We start from the raw sequence: 19,508 nt of genomic DNA on the forward strand, positions 1-19,508 counted from the left end.
GAATACCTGCACTAGGGGATATCAACAGACAAGAGTATATATATATATTTTACCTTTATTTAACTAGGCAAGTCAGTTAAGAACAAATTCTTATTTTCAATGAAGGCCTAGGAACAGTAGGTTAACTGCCTTGTTCAGGGGCAGAACCACATATTTTTTACCATGTCTGCTCGGGGATTCGGTCATGTAACCTTTCGGTTACTAGTACAACACTCTAACCACTAGGCCACCTGCTGCCCATAAAGATCTCCTCCACCACACAAGCCCGAGGGCAGGCTGGCTAACAGTCTGCTGCCTGGCCTGCACCCTATCTCATTGTGGAGCTAGATGAATTAGAGCCCTGTCTATGTTGATAGAAAAGATGAGAATACCCAGCCAGTTTGGATGGAGTGCGTCACTCCTCAGCAGGCCAGGCATGGTCCTGTTTGTGTTGAAGTCCCAGAAAGAGGGCCAGTTATCTACAAATTCTATATTTTGGGAGAGGCAAAAAAACAGTTTTCAACCAGCAATTTAGTTGTGTGTGTCTGCTGTAGAGCTCATCAATCCCCCTAACTGCGTGGGGGCCAGAGACAATTACTTGATGCCAAAACATCTTTCTAGCTAAGTTACACGCTGAAGTTATGTTGCGTTTGGTGACCTCTGACTGTTTCATCCTAACATCGTTGGTGTCAACGTGGATAACAATATCCATATACCATCTATACTCACTAGTTTTAGCCTCAGCCAGCAGCATCTTCAGATTAACCTTTACGTCGGTAGCCCTGCCCCCTGGTAAACAATTTATGATCGCTGGATGATTATTTTTAGGTCTAATATTGCAGGTAATAGAGTCCTCAATGACATGGGGTTTTCAATTTGTCAGAGCTAATGGTGGGAAGCTTCGGCAGCTCAGACCCTGTAATGGGTGGAGGAGAGACTTGAGAAGGCTCTGACTCTGACTCATTGCTTAGCGGGGAAAACCGATTGAAAGTGTATGTCGGCTGAATGCGTGACACCGGTTGTGCATTAAAGCATTTATTTCCAGAAGACATGAGAACATTGTCTGGCTGAGGAGACAATGCAGGGGATTAACTCTACTAGCTGTAATAACTGGTGGCACAGATGCTTGCCTACTGTAACTATTGCGTCTGAAGCCGATCTTGCAACTCGGCAATCTTCACCCTAAGGTGATAGTTCTCCTGTACATTAAGAGTACAGTGACTGCAATGAGAAGGCATAATATTACTTTATTTTTTTGGGCTGGAGGAGGTCCTGCAGATATATGTCCAGGTAAAGTGTTCGGGGTGAAATAGTTGTATGTGGACAAAACTAAAACCTTGGTAAACTTGTTAAATACAGAGTTTGTTGAAATAGTTATTAAGATTGGCAGGTATCCAAGTAGCAACAAACAGTACAATAGTTTGTTCTCTATTGCTTCTAGATTCTATTGTTCCTCAAGCAAGGGGGTGGCCGATGACATCAGCAGGCACCACCAACTGCTTGAATTGCCTACTCCATGAAGTTTCGCTCATATATTTTTGTTACCCTTAAGTGTGATTACATTACTGTATTTATATGTGGGACAATGTGTTATTTTGTAGTTTTGATGTCTTCTCTATTATTCTACAATGTAGAAAATAGTACAAATAAAGAAAAACCCTTGAATGAGTAGATGTGTCCCAACATTTGACTGGTACTGTATTTGAGCATTTGGTCATTGCTGTTCTGCAATAGCTACGTTTCAACACAGATCAAAAAAAATAAGATTTTACGCAATTGAGAAAAACTGTTCTTCTCTGCAACTTTGAATATAACTAATGTTGTGAAAAATCATACACATTTGCCATACAAAAGCCATAAAATTGTATTTAACTAGGCAAGTCAGTTAAGAAAAAATTCTTATTTTCAATGACGGCCTAGGAACAGTGGGTTAACTGCCTATTCAGGGGCAGAACGACAGATTCTATACGACACCTTGTGAGCTTGGGGATTTGATCTTGCAAGCTTCTGGTTACTAGTCCAACGCTCAAACCACTAGGCTACCCTGCCGCCCCAAATGATCAAATGTTCGATTTGATTACTGTTCTGCTTCAGGTACGCTTGACCACAGTTCCAAAAAATGCTTGTTCAAAATTGAGAGAACATGTGAACAGCATTAGACCAGGTATGTTAGGCATTACAGTAGATGCATCAGCTCCACACCTATCTTTGCATTGACTGTTTCTGTGACAGCATTGGCATTTCCATTTTCAATTCGTCAATTTCTTCTTCTTCTACTTCTGAGTGTATTGGCAGTTTGTAAATACATTGAAACGGTACACATCACCTACTGTGCTGGAGTGTACATAGTCTGAAAAGGTATAAATTAGAAAAATCACCGGACTGATTGTCGGTTTGTACATTCGTTCACTGTTCATTCGTTTGCTGTCTGCGTGATGTGTTAGAGGTTCCACACATCAGTGGGAAACTGACAGCAATAATGTTCACCCATTTGTAGATGTAGAATTGGTTTGTACTTGGTTTGCAAATTAGGTCTGGCACTCTGTTTAAGTCATCTCGGCCGGCAGACACTCGACAATTCTACTTGGTATGGAATGTTTGCTCAGCAGTCAAATTTACTGGCTGACACCTCCTGTTGACCTGGATGGACTTCCGTGATTCTCCCTTAACCTTTAGCAAGTCCCACCCAGTTGACAACGTAACAATGTTGAAAGCCCTCAAAGCTGTTGCCCATGCTAAAACAGGCTTTGGGCGAAGAGGTCCCTCTATCCGGCTCAATGGTCAACTCAGAAACCTGAGTACCAGAAATACTTTGTATATGTGGAGCTCCAAACATGAAAATGTTTCTGGCTTGCAACAAGCTATCATGAGATACAAAACTAGTAATGGGTGTTAACCTCAGCCAGCCCTCCCATTCAAACGCAAAGTCCCATACTGAAGTTTCCCAGACTTCTAATAATCGAGTCAACAAAACAAGATTTGGAAGGATGGCATTGCGAGACTACACGAGTCATCATGGCATATGACATTTTCACTGTGCATATCAAATTGAGAGTCAGGAAGTTGATAAGATGACAGAACTTTATTTTGTATGCTCTAATGGACATTCCAGAGAGTTGTCCATCTGAACTGAATGATGAAATAATGATTCAAGTTGAGGGAGACTGCTACATCATGGGAACAAATCAAATTTATACCCTGCAGTATTCTGACCCAATCATAATTTTCTGGTTTGTTGTTGTTCTCTCAGATTCCAGAGGGTCCTGTTAGAATTTACATGCAAGGCTTTGTAAAAGTGACACATAGCACTCAACCAAGTATAGGCCTCACACACACACACTGACACACAACTACTACATAGTGATTTCGCCTCGGTAGACCTCATGATTCCCAAAGAGCATATTTCATCAGCAAAACAACCTGTGCTCTGTGACTGATGACACAGCATCATAGCATCTCTACTGGGTAAGTGAACAACTCCTTAATGATGTTTGTTTGACTTTAATTTTCTCTCACCAGAGGATACCGTTATAACCTGTATTCAAGGCTCTGACATAATGAGGTCCAAAACTCATAGGAATTCTACCAATTAAAGGTGTTGGAGACGCATACAAACACTATACTCCAAGGCCCCGATAAGGCCCTAATACAGCATAAACATTTGGAGTGAACCTGGCAATGAACCTTAGTACATGAGTACAACTTTCATTAGTCCTTACCCCTAAACAAGTCCACTGTGCCCAAGTCAAGAAACCCACCTCTGAATCAGGCCTCTGTCACAGGTGGGATCTGAACCTCAGTCTCCTCCGTGGAAAACCAACATCTTAACCAAAAGGCCAAGAGGTCATTTCCTTTTGGACCGATGGTGACACTGATTTTAAAGTCACAGGCAGGGCTACCTCATCACCATCACGAGAATGTGAGTCCGACTCACGTCTGCTACGTCTCCCCTTACCCGTGGTTACAAAAATCTGGTAACTTTTCTGATTTCTTGCTTATTCCATCCTGATTCCAGGAATCTTCCTACCAGATTTTCTGGAAAACCAAGGAATTTGGGGAAAATGACCAGATTACTGCAACCCTACTGTAGCCTTACCTCACTCAGATTTCAATCCTACACCATTCTCTATAGTCAAAAAAAATATATATATGTTTTTTGGATTTTATGGGATGAACTGGATCAACACAGCTAAACAACAATCCAGGATCAACACACTAAATGATGATCCAGGATCAACACAGCTAAATAATGATCCACGATCAACACAGCTAAATGATGATCCAGGATCAAAACAACTAAACGACGATCCAGGATTGACACAGCTAAACGACGATCCAGGATCGACACAGCTAAACGACGATCCAGGATCGACACAGCTAAACGACAATCCAGGATCGACACAGCTAAACGACGATCCAGGATCGACACAACTAAATGATGATCCATGATCAACACAGCTAAATTACAGTCCAAAATCTATCAAATCAAATTGTATTAGTCACATGCGCCTAATACAACAGGTGAAATGCTTAATTGCAAGCCCTTAAACAACAATGCAGTTTTAAGATTTTTTTTAACTAAATAAACTAAAGTAAAAAATAGAAGAGCAACAATAAAATAACAATAACAAGGCTATAAACAGGGGGTACCGCTACCAAGTCAATGTGTGAGGTTACAGGTTAGTCGAGGTAATTGAGGTATTATGTACATGTAGGTAGTGGTGAAGTGACTATGCATAGATAATAGATAATAAACAGCGAGTAGCAGCAGTGTATAAAAAGGAGAGGGGGGTTCAATGCAAATAGTCTGCGTAGCCATTTGATTAGCTGTTCAGCAATGGGGGTAGAAGCAGTTTAGAAGCCTTTTGGACCTAGACTTGGCGCTCCAGTACCGCTTGCCATGTGGTAGCACAGAGAACAGTCTATGACTAGGGAGGCTGAGGTCTTTTACAATTTTTAGGGCCTTCCTCTGACCGCCTTGTATCGAGGTCCTGGATGACCTCTCTCTCTCTCTCTTACTTGCTCATTCTCTCTCAGGTTTACTCTCTCTCCTCAACAATGTTGTTCATGGGTAGCAAGGGCAGTAGCCTGCATTCAAAAGAGAAAAATCATAGGAAATATGCAGGGAAGGTAATGGAGAATGATCTTCAATATTTATCCTCTCTCCCTCGCTGCTTCTCTCTTTTCACACCCCTCACTTTAACTCTCTCCTCCTTGTGGTGGAATTTACAGCAGTTGTCTTGACATGGTACTTACTGTGGATGGATGGGGGGGCGGGTCATTTTCTGTTTTGAACCTGGCAGGTTTGGGACAGGTAAGACAACAACCAGCGTTTGTAGAATATCTTCCTTCCTAGCTATTGTCAGCTGGCACTGTCATTAACTGACAAGAGGAAAAGTGATTTGTTTCTTGTTCTTAACAAAAAAACTGTGTTATAATCCCAGTCAGAGAGCTGCTGTGACAAGAAGCGTTGGGCGGTAGCATGACTTCATAAGAGATGGAGGGGCCACACCCCAAAGCGGGCAGGTCACACACGTATAACTTGGTGTATAGAATATTTTAGGTTGAGGTTCTATTTCCAAGGACAACAGTGCAGACTGACCATGGACGTTTTTGTAATGTCATCTGAACTGATACAAAGTACAATGTTTCAAATCATTACTCAATATGCAGCTGTCACCAGCAAACTATAGCACTGTTCATTTAGTTGTTTTCTGTAAATGGCCCTCCAGATAGAGAAAACAAAATGAAATATAGATCTAGAGAGATAGTGACATAGAGAGTGTATTTATAGCAGGGTCTGAAAAAGAGAAAGGAATGTCCAGCTTGCAGGGGTGTTAATAGCTGCTCTCTATCATTCTGTCTATAATAGTCGCTGTGCTTCTCTGTCCTCCTGTAATAGGCAAGCAATGCATTATAAAGTAAAAAGCTTTCGATTGGTCATTCGGCTCTTTTGCCATGTTATTGAGGGTGACTGAGTGGGACGTAGACAGTTAATATAAAGGCACTTAGCAGGTACTTAGGTGCTTGATGCTCTCCTCTGTGCACAACATAATTACACATAAAAGCAGGCCACAAATTAAAAGGTGTCCAGCTATCTGATGGCCATGGTCTCACTCTTTGCATTATCCTCTCCACTGTATGTGGGTCAAAGGATTCAGTAATGTACTGTATGTAATGTTCCATTACAGAGCTATTAACACTTCTCCAAGCACATCCTTCCAAGTGAAAGTGTGACTGAAGTTGCCACATGTAAAACAGTATGTGGAGAAGGCTGTGCCTATTCTCTAAATGTTGGTCATAAATGCGTGCACAATGATTTTGCATAATATTCCATTTCAGTTGAATGTGACTTGAGTTTGCAGGAATGGTGTAACTGTTCTCCTTGTCATCTGAGAAAGAGTAGTCAAGATCGGACCAAAATGCAGCGTGGTACGTGTCCATGTTAATATTTATTTAAACTCAGAACACTAAGACAAAATAACAAAATTAGACCAACACGAAACAGTTCTGTCTGGTGCAGACACAGATACAAAATAAAAAAAATTAAAAAAACAACTACCCACAAACCCAGGTGGGAACGGGCTACCTAAGTATGGTTCTCAATCAGAGACAACGATTGACAGCTGCCTCTGATTGGGAACCATACCAGGCCAAACACATAGAAATACACCACACAGAACAAAACATAGAATGAACAACATAGAATGCCCACCCCAACTCACACCCTGACCAAACCGAAATAGAGACATAAAAAAGGAACTAAGGTCAGGACGTGACAAATGGCCATAAAACTGTAAAGCTATGCTTATTGATTTAGCAGCTGCATGACGTTACCATCCAGCAGAGGACATGGTGGTCAGCAGGATTTTAATAGCTGCACAACTCTCTCATTGTATTTCAGATGAGGTCAGTTTCATCACTTAGCTTCTTGTTGGGAGATGGCTCTGTCTCAACATGGCACCGTTTTATCACCACTAGCACTTAACCTGAAAAATAAACCAGAAGTCACTGTCAGAGATGTTCTCAAAACATGTATGTTGTTAACTAGACTACTTGTGATTACTTGTTATTACAGATGCCCATTGTGTGACTATGGACAACCAGGAAAGAGCAAGACCATTCTCCTCTCAATCTATAATGTCCTCCTCTCTGCTACTCCTCCTCTTCCTCCACATCATAGAGATTCTCCATGGCCAAGGCAAGACATCACATGTGACTACCTGGCTAGGGTTGGGGCAAGTGTTTTGAAGAATATACTTGCCAAACAGGGCCGGGATTCAATCTGATTGCGGATTTGGACAGTGTGCCATTTAAAGGTACTTTCTGATTGAAGCGTTGACCTTGAATCCGCGAACACGGAAACATTGGCTTTAAAACGTGCTTTGCCGACAAAGCGCTATCGGGTTGGAGCCCAGCCTAAATCTAAGCAGGGATACCAACTGCAGTACACAGTAAGTAATTGAGAACTAAAGGTATTGTAAATTGTCTATGTCTTCAAGCTGAATTGCACAATAATGTTAGAGGGTAAGAGAAAAATATGGTTAACCTTACAGCTGCACAATATTCAAGCTACTGTGGGGCCTTATCCTGATGTTATTAGAGTGGTTTGTAATGAACACATTGTGATACAAATACACACACACACACACACACAGCAGCACAGTGTGTGAGAGTGAGGCAGCCCAAGGTGAATGTGTCCTCAGTGTGGTGAGTGTTTAGGCTGGACAGGGCCTGATGAATGGATTGGCACTGTGTGCCAGCGCTCAAACACACACCAGGGAGAGGGGAGCATGGGACAGATGGAGCTCCTTAGGAGGGCTCTGACTCTGCCTGTCTTAATGGGACAGCATGAAGGGGAGGAAGGAGAACAGTTGACAAGGACAGGAGGAAAAGTTGGAGACTGTTTGCAAGACCCATAGCCCATAACAACATATTTATATTTGCAAAAAAAAATATTTTTAAAGCATGAAGACATCAGATTTGTATAACAATCTTTGTGACCACAATATGTCTATTCATAGCAAAGCAGTTGGCGTTCTTTTCACTGTGAAATAAATCTGAATGTCTGGGGAATTATTGTCCTTTTGTTGCAAGTTTGCAGTAGCAGGTCAAAGCCACAAGATGGAAGCACTATTCAGCACTAGAAACAGTGGACAGCTTCCTCTATTTTTTACACCAGAAGGCACTGAGGATGTTTTTTGCCGTCTAGTGCGGTGGGTTTGGTGGAATGATGGTGTATGTACTTAATCATTGTCACATGCAGATTTTGTGGTCTTTAGATCTTGGTTAAGGTGTTATAATTGATGGCTTTACAAGGAACACTATACTCTCATTTTCATAGCATACAATTATCTGGCATACTACATTTTGTGATAATTAAGTTGCTCAAGCGTCTGACTGATTGTTGCAAAATAAGCTGTCTGCAAAGCTGCCAACATTGCCAAAATCAATGCGGCTCATTGTAGTCCTCATTCAGACTCTTTCCTGAATTTATACAGTTTTGTACATTCCTGGCAGGGATTTTGTAGTTGTCCTAGCTCTCAACTTTCGAAGGCTTGTTGGTATTTTATTTTTATTTATTTTTATTTCACCTTTATTTAACCAGGTAGGCTAGTTCAGAACAAGTTCTTATTTGCAACTGCGACCTGGCCAAAACAAACGCATAGCAATACGACACATACAACAACACAGAGTTACACATGGAATAAACAAAACATACAGTCAATAATACAGTAGAACTAAAGAAAACAAAAAGTCTACATACAGTGAGTGCAAATGAGGTAAGTTAAGGCAATAAATAGGCCATGCTGGCGAAATAGTTACAATTTAGCAATTGAACACTGGAATGGTAGATGTGCAGAAGATGAATGTGCAAGTAGAGATACTGGGGTGCAAAGCAGCAAGATAAATAAATAAATACAGTATGGGGTTGAGGTAGGTAGATAGATGGGCTGTTTACAAATTGGCTATGTACAGGTGCAGTGATCTGTGAACTGCTCTGACAGCTGGTGCTTAAAGCTAGTAAGGGAGATATGAGTCTCCAGCTTCAGAGATCATTCCAGTCATTGGCAGCAGAGAACTGGAAGGAAAGACGACCAAAGGAGGAATTGGCTTTGGGGGTGACCAGTGAGATATACCTGCTGGAGCGCTTGCTACGAGTGGGTGCTGCAATAGTGACCAGTGAGCTGAGATAAGGCGGGGCTTTACCTAGCAGAGACTTGTAGATAACCTGTAGCCAGTGGGTTTGGAGACGAGTTTGAAGCTAGGGCCAACCAACAAGAGCGTACAGGTCACAATGGTGGGTAGTGTATGGGGCTTTGATGACAAAACGGATGGCACTGTGATAGACTGCATCCAGTTTGTTGAGTGTTGGAGGCTATTTTATAGATGACATCACCGAAGTCGAGGATCGGTAGGATGGTCAGTTTTATGAGAGTATGTTTGGCAGCATGAGTGAAGGATGCTTTGTTGCGATATAGGAAGCCGATTCTAGATTTAATTTTGGATTGGAGCTGCTTAATGTGAGTCTGGAAGGAGAGTTTACAGTCTAACCAGACACCCAGGTATTTGTAGTTGTTCACGTATTCTAAGTCAGAGCCGCCCAGAGTAGTGATGCTAGACGGGTGAGCAGGTGTGGGCAGTGATCGATTGAATAGCATGCATTTAGGTTTACTTGCGTTTAAGAGCAGTTGGAGGCCAAGGAAGAAGAGTTGTATGGCATTGAAGCTCGTCTGGAGGTTAGTTAACACAGTGTCCAAAGAGGGGCCAGAAGTATACAGAATGGTGTCGTCTTCGTAGAGGTTGATCAGAGAATCACCCGCAGCAAGAGCAACAACATTGATGTATACAGAGGAGAGAGTCGGCCCGAGGACTGAACCCTGTGGCACACACATAGAGACTGCTAGAGGTCCGGACAACAGGCCCTCGATTTGACACACTGAACTCTATCAGAGAAGTAGTTGGTAAACCAGGCAAGGCAATCATTTGAGAAACCAAGGCTGTCGAGTCTGCCAATAAGAATGTGGTCAATGTGGTCACAGAGTCGAAAGCCTTGGCCAGGTCAATGAATACGGCTGCAAAGTAATGTCTCTTATCGATGGCGGTTATGATGTCGTTTAGCACCTTGAGCGTGGCTGAGGTGCACCCATGACCAGCTCTGAAACCAGATTGCATAGCGGAGAAGGTACGGTGGGATTCGAAATGGTCCGTAATCTGTTTGTTAACTTGGCTTTCGAAGACCTTAGAAAGACAGGGTAGGACAGATATAGGTCTGTAGCAGTTTGGGTCTAGAGTGTCACCCCCTTTGAAGAGGGGGATGACCGCGGCAGCTTTCCAATCTTTGGGAATCTCAGACGATACGAAAGAAAGGTTGAACAGGCTAGTAATCGGGGTTGCAACAATTTCGGCAGATCATTTTAGAAAGAGAGGGTCCAGATTGTCTAGCCTGGCTGATTTGTAGGGGTCCAGATTTTGCAGCTCTTTCTGAGCATCAGCTATCTGGATTTGGGTAAAGGAGAAATGGTATGGCGGGTTTCTGTGGAGGGTGCCGGGCAGTTGACCGGGGTAGGGGTAGCCAGGTGGAAAGCATGGCCAGCCGTAGAGAAATGCTTATTGAAATTCTCAATTATAGTGGATTTTTCAGTGGTAACAGTGTTTCCTAGCCTCAGAGCAGTGGGCAGCTGGTAGGAGGTGCTCTTATTCTCCATGGACTTTACAGTGTCCCAGAACTTTGAGTTGGTACTACAGGATGCACATTTCTGTTTGAAAAATCTAGCCTTAGCTTTTCTAACTGCCTGTGTATATTTGTTCCTAACTTCCCTGAAAAGTTGCATATCACGGGGGTCCGGATATTTGTAGCCCTGGAGTGGGCTTCGGGGGTTGCACAGGAGCCATGGCCAGGCTAGCTTCAGGCTAATTGGTGCTTGCTCTGGGATGGAAACGCTAGCCAGGAGTAGTCACCTGGGATTGCGGTTAGCTAGTTGCGAAGATCCAGATGAAAATGTTCAGGGTTTGCGGTAGGAATCCGGGGGGAAAAAAATACAAAAATAATAATACTGCCCTCCCAAGCAAAAAGGCAGTAACTGCTTATAGAGTGGAACTGAGAAAAATGGCTTCAACGTTTTTTAATTGTCCAGCCAAATGAATTCTAGGGTGATCATAGGAGATGTAATTATCAGTTGCCTTACTATGAGTATTTGTTTTAATAATGTTGACCCTGACCTCTGACATGACCTTTGACCATGAAATGGCAGTTATAAATTGCAGGGTAATACGAAAGAAGGGAGCATTATCTGCTATTTTCATTTGTTAGTTTACTATACTTCTCATTTATGCTATTAATACTAGAGCAATGTAATTACTGACAGTGTAACAGAGTTGAAACTGCATACTTTGTGTGTCTTCCATTAAGATACCAGTTGTATTTACGTAGAGATGTAGGTTCTGCATCAGTCACATTACATACTGTGTTTGACAAGTAGCCCATGTCTTGTTATAAGAATAAATGTGAAAAGCAGCACTGAAATTGTTTGAATAACATGAAATGATTACCTGTCTTGTAATATGTAATGATGGAACATGATCGAAGTATGATGTAGGGTAATACAAATTATAAAAAATGACCATGAGATTGCTAATAAAAAAAATGTGACACTTTTTCAAATGACACTTTTGAATGAAAAAATAATAGCTTTAAGAATACATTTTAAACATATTTACATGTTCATATTCACAAAAGGACCCAAATGACATTTAGCTACAATTGATAAAATGCTGAATAGTTACATTTCATTTTTAAGTAAAACTTAAGTGCTCTTCCATATCTCTCCTCATCCTCAGCAATGCTGTTCACAGCCAAGTCATTCCAGAACTACCTTCGATTTGCAGGCATCAGAGGACACAGCTAGGGTGATGTCTTCTTGGACTCTTCTATCCCTCTATCCTGTGTACATAGTGTCGAGGCTGTCTCTACAGTGACTTTCTTCATGATGAAGTCAAGCTCTGTGAAGTCCTTTTCTTCATGGGAGACTTTGTAGAAGAGGCTCCTGGATCCACACCTCAACTGGATCTCAGTCATCTCTGCCAGCTTTGGTGCTACTGTCTTCTTCAGCTTGATGATGGAATAGCCAGCTTTCCATGCCAGGATGTTTTCTTTTTTCATTTCAACCACCTCCACCTTGCCTGCATTGGAAGTAGCGACCTCATAGAGGAAGTCCCCGAAGTTGTACGCCACACCTCCAGGTCGAGCTTTCGTTTCCTGTTCCACGCCATGGTGGAAACGGTCTGCACTCATGAAGGTGTGTCCTGGCTCGAAGAACTTGAGGGTGATGTCCTCCATCAAAGTTGAGTCAGCATTGACAACACTCACCAGTGATATTAGGAGGCACCAGTTTTTTTTTTGTTGAGGAGTGCAGTTATCCACCCAATACACTGCATGCTTGACATCTCTCTCCCTCTCCAGTGCTGTTACGTAAGATGAAGTAAATCTCCTCTGCCTTCCGACCAGCTGTTCCTTCAGACCATGGCACTGAGATTGTTTTCTTCTTCTTTTGAGACTTCTTTCCAATGGTGGCGAAAGTCTCGTGATAGGCAACGATTCTTCTTGTGAACAATGCTGTTTTCACACCTGGCATGCGAGGGAGCATGATGACTTTTTGCATATCAACGCTCCTCACAGACCAGTCCTCAGGCCAATCTTTCTGTGCATCAGCCTGGTAATGGCTTCTGCTCTGCCCTGCAGACTTCTTATATTCTTCATATTTTCTACATTGCATGCAGTCGGGGTTGGTGATGGTGAATTCAGGTGCTGCATGGCTGTTGTCTTGGCAGGCTTGGGTTTCCATGGCCTCATTCTCCCTGTGCTCCATCTTCAGATGATGACCCTGCACCAAACAGAGCTCGCACTCCTCCTTTCCAAGCTTCACAAACCTGATGTTCCTTCCCTTTACCATCTTGCAGTAGGTTATATAACCGCCGCTGGCATCTTTGTTCTTCTCCTTGTAGTCATTATGCTTGAACCGAATATTGACGTCACAAGGGGGGTAGAGGCGATGTGATGTGTTGCAGGATTGGATTCATGTTCAATTTGCTCGCTGAAGCTTTCTTTCCCTTCTGATCCTTTGGTGGAATCAGTTTGGTGGTGATAGACTTGCCCATCATTGTGACAATCAACCTGTCATTTTTGGGGTGGTAGCCCAATGTTGTCAGAAAAAACACTTTACACACCTGTTGTGCAGAACCGCTCTGGTTTGGAAGATGGTACAACCTCCTGCTTCGACTGTCAGCACCAACAGTGACATTTTTCTTATATTGCTGTGCCACCATGTGGAAGATCCATGTCCTCTTCTCCTTATACTTCATCTCCCAATACTTTTCCCATATTTCCTTTCGCCTAACCTCTGAAATATTCTGAGTACATTGCCTCTTGCATTTGGGACCACATGGCTTATACCCATAGGTGGAATCTTGGATTTCTTGTTTGATGGGTGTTCTGGAGTTGTGTTCACATGCTCAGCTGCCACTGGTGCTGGAACATCCAACTCTGAAGGTGGATGATAATCTTCATCATCATCATCATTGGCAATTGATTTCTCTTCCGATAGACTGATGTCTAAGGAGTCAGAGATCACCCACTAGTTCTCTATTTCTTCAAATAGTGTTGACACTGGACTTCAGTTAAAGGGGGTAGATCAGGAATCTTTGTTGGGATGTGGCCCTCAAACTCAACTGATATAAATAGAGCAAATAATCAGGGACATGCATCCTAATGATTCTATTCTGTCATGGATTATAATTTTTAATACTGACATTTTCTGGTGTGCAAACATATGATCATAATCCTTTTCATTTATTCTATAATATAGAATATAATCAACGTTGATTTTATCATGTGCAAACATTATCATAATAATTTTCACTGTCATAACTCAGTTCATCTATTCATTTCATACCTGCTCCCAAAAGGCTCTTACATTTTCATTATTATTTACAAATACCGAAAAATTGCATGGATAGACATTGACAGGAATAAAACCTAGTATTGACATAGTTGTACTGTCCTAATACACCCTCACATGGCAACTTTGATCCGCATAGATACTAATCATCTAGACCACAGGGATTGGTGGAAGTCATGCAAAACAGTTTTTTCTGCATTCATGCAATGATGGCACTGAAGCAGACACATTGAGCACACGTTTGGCATGTCAAAGCTTGTTGTACTAATTACATATGCCACCAACAAAGGTGATGGATACAATTTGGGATTTTAACTTTCCTGACTGGGACAGTCACGCAATACTGGAATATAAAAGAAAACCAGAAACCCTGAACATGTGAGTAGACATATTATTAATGAGCTAGCAGTGCTGTGTGTGTGCTCATCCGGATAACGAGTGTGCGTGGCATTTGACAATTCAGTATGGGGTGCAAGTCCAACTGACCGTCAGCTGGCTAGAGTTCGTGTGTATGGTGTAACGTTACGTATTCAAATAGCCCATTGAATGTCAGAATACAACTATAAGGGGCCTCCCGGGTGGCGCCGTGGTCTAGGGCACTGCATCACAGTGCTAGCTGTGCCACCAGAGACTGTGGGTTTGCACCCATGCTCTGTCGCTGCCGGCCGCGACCAGGAGGTCCGTGGGGTGACACACAATTGGCCTAGCGTCGTCCGGGTTAGGGAGGGTTTGGCCGGTAGGGATATCCTTGTCTCATCGCACACTAGCGACTCCTGTGGCAGGCAGGGCGCAGTGCACGCTAACCAGGTCGCCAGGTGCAGTGTTTCCTCCGACACATTGGTGCGGCTGGCTTCCGGGTTGGATGCGCGCTGTGCACCTGGCGGCTTGGTTGGGTTGTGTTTCGGAGTACACATGGCTTTCGACCTTTGTCTCTCCCGAGCCTGTACGGGAGTTGTAGCGATGAGACAAGATAGTAACTACTAACAATTGGATACCACGAAATTGGTGAGAAAAGTTTTTTTTTTTTTTTTTTAAGAATACAACTATAATTCTAGGTATAATAGATTGAAGCTAGTATAAACTGCTGATCGTCGATTATGGGAACATGTAGCTTCACATTTATGCTAGCTAGGTAGGTTTTGACGTTTTGGTAGGTGGCTGTCACTGGCTAGAAATCGTGTGTATGGTGTACTGATTCAAAGAAACCATCTATTTCATTATATGGCTAATAGATTGACGTTAGTATCAATTGCAGATCTCTTATGAGAGCAGGTAGCATTGTTAGTCTATGCTCATTAGCTAGTTAGCTAGCTTGCTAGCTAGCTAATTAATTTTGATGTCAGATCTACTTAGCTAGCTTGTTCTTACCAGTGTCTGGATTGTTGGCGTTTCAGAGCAAGTTCAACCATAATTTCCCCCGGGAATGTTGTGCCATGGTGTTGTATCCCTAGATTAGCAATGTATGTGTGTGTAGCTGTCAGTCAGTGTCATACAGGTTCGATTGCATCACTATCAGAATAAAATGATACGATACAAAGGTAAAACGCAGTAACTGCAGCCAAGTGCAGGTTGAAACCAAGCTAAAAGGCAGTGAGTTCAGTTACTGCCATTTACCTTCGTTTCACAGTAACTTTTTGCAGTTACTGCTAATACGACCCCCATTTTCTCCAAAACACAATACAATAGAGGCAGGATACTTGTCCACATGATTAAGCATGCATTTCATGTAACAAAAATTACATTAACTCATTTTCGACCAAATGAGCAGTTACTGCCTTTTTGCTTGGGAGGGCAGTATAGGTCCGATATGCTCTGGTTTGAGTCATGTTGTTCGAACTGGCGAGAGCTTTCCGAGCTAAAGGTTAGCTGATAACCGCTAGCAATGGTTTACTGACTGATAGCTGGTAGGTAGTTAGCTGGCTAGCTTCAGTTGAGGGATTCCAGATCCAAAGTAAATAGAAATACTTTAGGAAAAAAAAACAGATCCACGCCACATTGGGTGAGGCGGGTTGCAGGAGAGTATTTAGAAGTTGAGGTTTAGGAAAATAATTTAAAAAGATAAGCAAAGAAAAATATATATACAAGGGACACGACAGGACAAAGACGTCTGACTGCTAAGCCATCTTGGATCAGAGCATGTTTGTGTGGGTTGTACATTTTGTGGATCAACACACTTGCCTAGAAATAGTTCATCACATCGGCCTTTACATGTCCACCTTTATCTTAGCTGTGTATGCAAGAGACTGACGTGAACCCTTGCCTTCATCAGATATTAGTTATCTTAAAGATGTTCCCTTGTGTGTGCTTTGTGTATTTATCGCTGACTACAGACCTCAGTAACAGTTGGCTGTATCTTAGCGTGGCCATTCACAGAGAAACGTGGAGAGAAGAGCTTCTAAGGCCTTGCTGGAATTCAGTGGGGAGATAAGTGTCTAATGCATTTTGTGAGGTGCTGGAAAGTTACAACAGCCTGTTATTTTCTCTTTTCCAATAAAAAGGTTGAAATATCAAAACGTTGGCAGTGGACACGCACACAAACATAATGCACAAATGCACACTCGCACATAATGAGAGAGGGTGCGTTCTGAGCCCTCTGCTGTACTCCCTGTTCACCCACGACTGCGTGGCCACGCACGCCTCCAACTCAATCATCAAGTTTGCGGACGACACAACAGTGGTAGGCTTGATTACCAACAACGACGAGACGTGAGGGCCCTCGGAGTGTGGTGTCAGGAAAATAACCTCACACTCAACGTCAACAAAACTAAGGAGATGATTGTGGACTTCAGTAAACAGCAGAGGGAACACCCCCCTATCCACATCGATGGAACAGTAGTGGAGAGGGTAGTAAGTTTTAAGTTCCTCGGCGTACACATCACAGACAAACTGAATTGGTCCACCCACACAGACAGCATCATGAAGAAGGCGCAGCAGCGCCTCTTCAACCTCAGGAGGCTGAAGAAATTCGGCTTGTCACCAAAAGCACTCACAAACTTCTACAGATGCACAATCGAGAGCATCCTGTCGGGCTGTATCACCACCTGGTATCGGCAACTGCTCCGCCCACATCCGTAAGGCTCTCCAGAGGGTAGTGAGGTCTGCACAACACATCACCGGGGGCAAACTACCTGCCCTCCAGGACACCTACACCACCCGATGTCACAGGAAGGCCATAAAGATCATCAAGGACAACAACCACCCGAGCCACTGCCTGTTCACCCCGCTATCATCCAGAAGGCGAGGTCAGTACAGGTGCATCAAAGCTGGGACCGAGAGACTGAAAAACAGCTTCTATCTCAAGGCCATCAGACTGTTAAACAGCCACCACTAACATTGAGTGGCTGCTGCCAACACACTGACTAAACTCCAGCCACTTTAATAATGGGAATTGATGGGAAATGATGTAAAATATATCACTAGCCACTTTAAACAATGCTACTTAATATAATGTTTACATACCCTACATTATTCATCTCATATGCATACGTATATACTGTACTCTATATCATCTACTGCATCTTTATGTAATACATGTATCACTAGCCACTTTAACTATGCCACTTTGTTTACATACTCATCTCATATGTATATACTGTACTCAATACCATCTACTGTATCTTGCCTATGCCGCTCTGTACCATCACTCATTCATATATCTTTATGTACATATTCTTTATCCCCTTACACTTGTGTCTATAAGGTAGTAGTTTTGGAATTGTTAGCTAGATTACTTGTTGGTTATTACTACATTGTCGGAACTAGAAGCACAAGCATTTTGCTACACTCGCATTAACATCTGCTAACCATGTGTATGTGACAAATAAAATTTGATTTGATTTGAGAGAAAGCACGTAACAGCATCTATTATTCAGTGAATGTTGAGAGCAGTTCTTTATTAGCCGAGAGAAGTCATGTGGAGTAGCAATAGCCGATGTTCTAGCCAGCCACTCTTCCAGCTGCTATTGTCCTTCCAGCTGCAATTGTCCAGCTGTTATTGTTACTAATTTTCTTCATCAGTCCAAGTGAGAGACCCTGGCTGAATCACATTAAGGATTGTGCCTCTACCATATGCCCACAGTAAATCCCACTTCAGTCTCACTGTATGTTCCACTTCACATGTTTTCTGACTATCTTAACAGTTTTGCATTTTTCGTCAGGGAACATATTTTTCTTGTGAGGAAGTGCTCAGGTTCAGACTTAGACGTAGGGCAGTACATTTAATCAGTACATTTAAGGTAGACTGCTCTGGGTTGTGTCTGGTCCATCTGTTATGATCAAATGACTCTCAGACTTCATTTAGCCTTCTAAGAGGCGTATGGCTAAGGGGAGGACCCGTGTTAATATGTTGATGAGTGGCTGGGGGGAAGCCTGCTGGGTTGTGACTGTGTGGCAGATGGTTGCACAGCTCCTCTCACCAGTGCAGGCAGAATTTTGCAGAGTCAGATTCTGGTTACTCAAGGTAGCACTGTCATGCAGAGAGGGCTGATTTAGAAGAGTATAACTGCTGTCAGACTATTTTGTGCATATATTGAGGGGTTAGGCGTAAGCTATTGTCTTTGTTGAATGTCGATCCTAATTTTTTTTTATATAGACTTAATTGTATTTGGTTGGTACCTTGGCAACAAGACTGTGCACAAGCCATTATGAAAAACCATCAAGTGTTTTTCTCCTAAGATAGAGCACAAAAGTTATTTTCCCTTGGTGCAATGGATAGGGATGCCTTTGCGATTCTCCCCATGTCCACTGGATGCCAGTGTTAAGGTGGAAACATTTAACCAGTTGAAATGTGGCGCTCTGATCAGTTTCATCTATGTGACACTCCTTGCCACCCATAGCATTGAATTGTATATGTATTTCAGGGGAAGAGAACACGGAAGTATGTTTATGAATAATCAATGATGACGAGGGACTTGTAAGTGTGTTTGGCTACTACTACCATGCTATGATCTAGTTCTAAAACGAAAATAGCCTATATTTTGCTTAAAGAGATATACAATAGTTAACAATACCTGATTAAACCACTATAATCTGTGTTGGTGTTTTCTGACAGTGCCTTTTAATTTTCCATTGTTCAGTGGGAAAGGAAATCATCAGACTGTTCCGTCCTGGTCGGCCTCAATAGACTCCATATGAAGAGCAGTCGGTTCCATGTTAGAGATAAAATGTCAGTGTGACTGGATGCAACCACAGATTGAAAGTTGTACCTGCCTGGACCTAATTTAGCTGCACATGCACTGGCCAGCCCTGTGACTGGTACAGGTGTAATGACTCACATTCAGCTAAATTATTTTTGAAACATTTGGAAAGTGGCATCTACAGATGTAGGATCTTAGTTTGAGCCAGTTTGCTACAGCAGGAAAATTATCCAGCAGCAATAGAAAATGTGAATTATTATGAAGATTATATTTAATGGATATTTTTTGTAGGGTTGATACATTTTTCATTAGGGAAAACTAACTAAGAAAGTTATTTCCCCTCACTTACTGTCTTACTGACTGTCTCTCTGCTGTTAACCCCACTGACCCCTTGTTTTACCTTAACTGTCAATGGGAGACTCACACATGCATACCT

This window comes from Oncorhynchus mykiss, chromosome 12 (assembly GCF_013265735.2).
Source record: "Oncorhynchus mykiss isolate Arlee chromosome 12, USDA_OmykA_1.1, whole genome shotgun sequence".
NCBI lineage: Eukaryota > Metazoa > Chordata > Actinopteri > Salmoniformes > Salmonidae > Oncorhynchus > Oncorhynchus mykiss.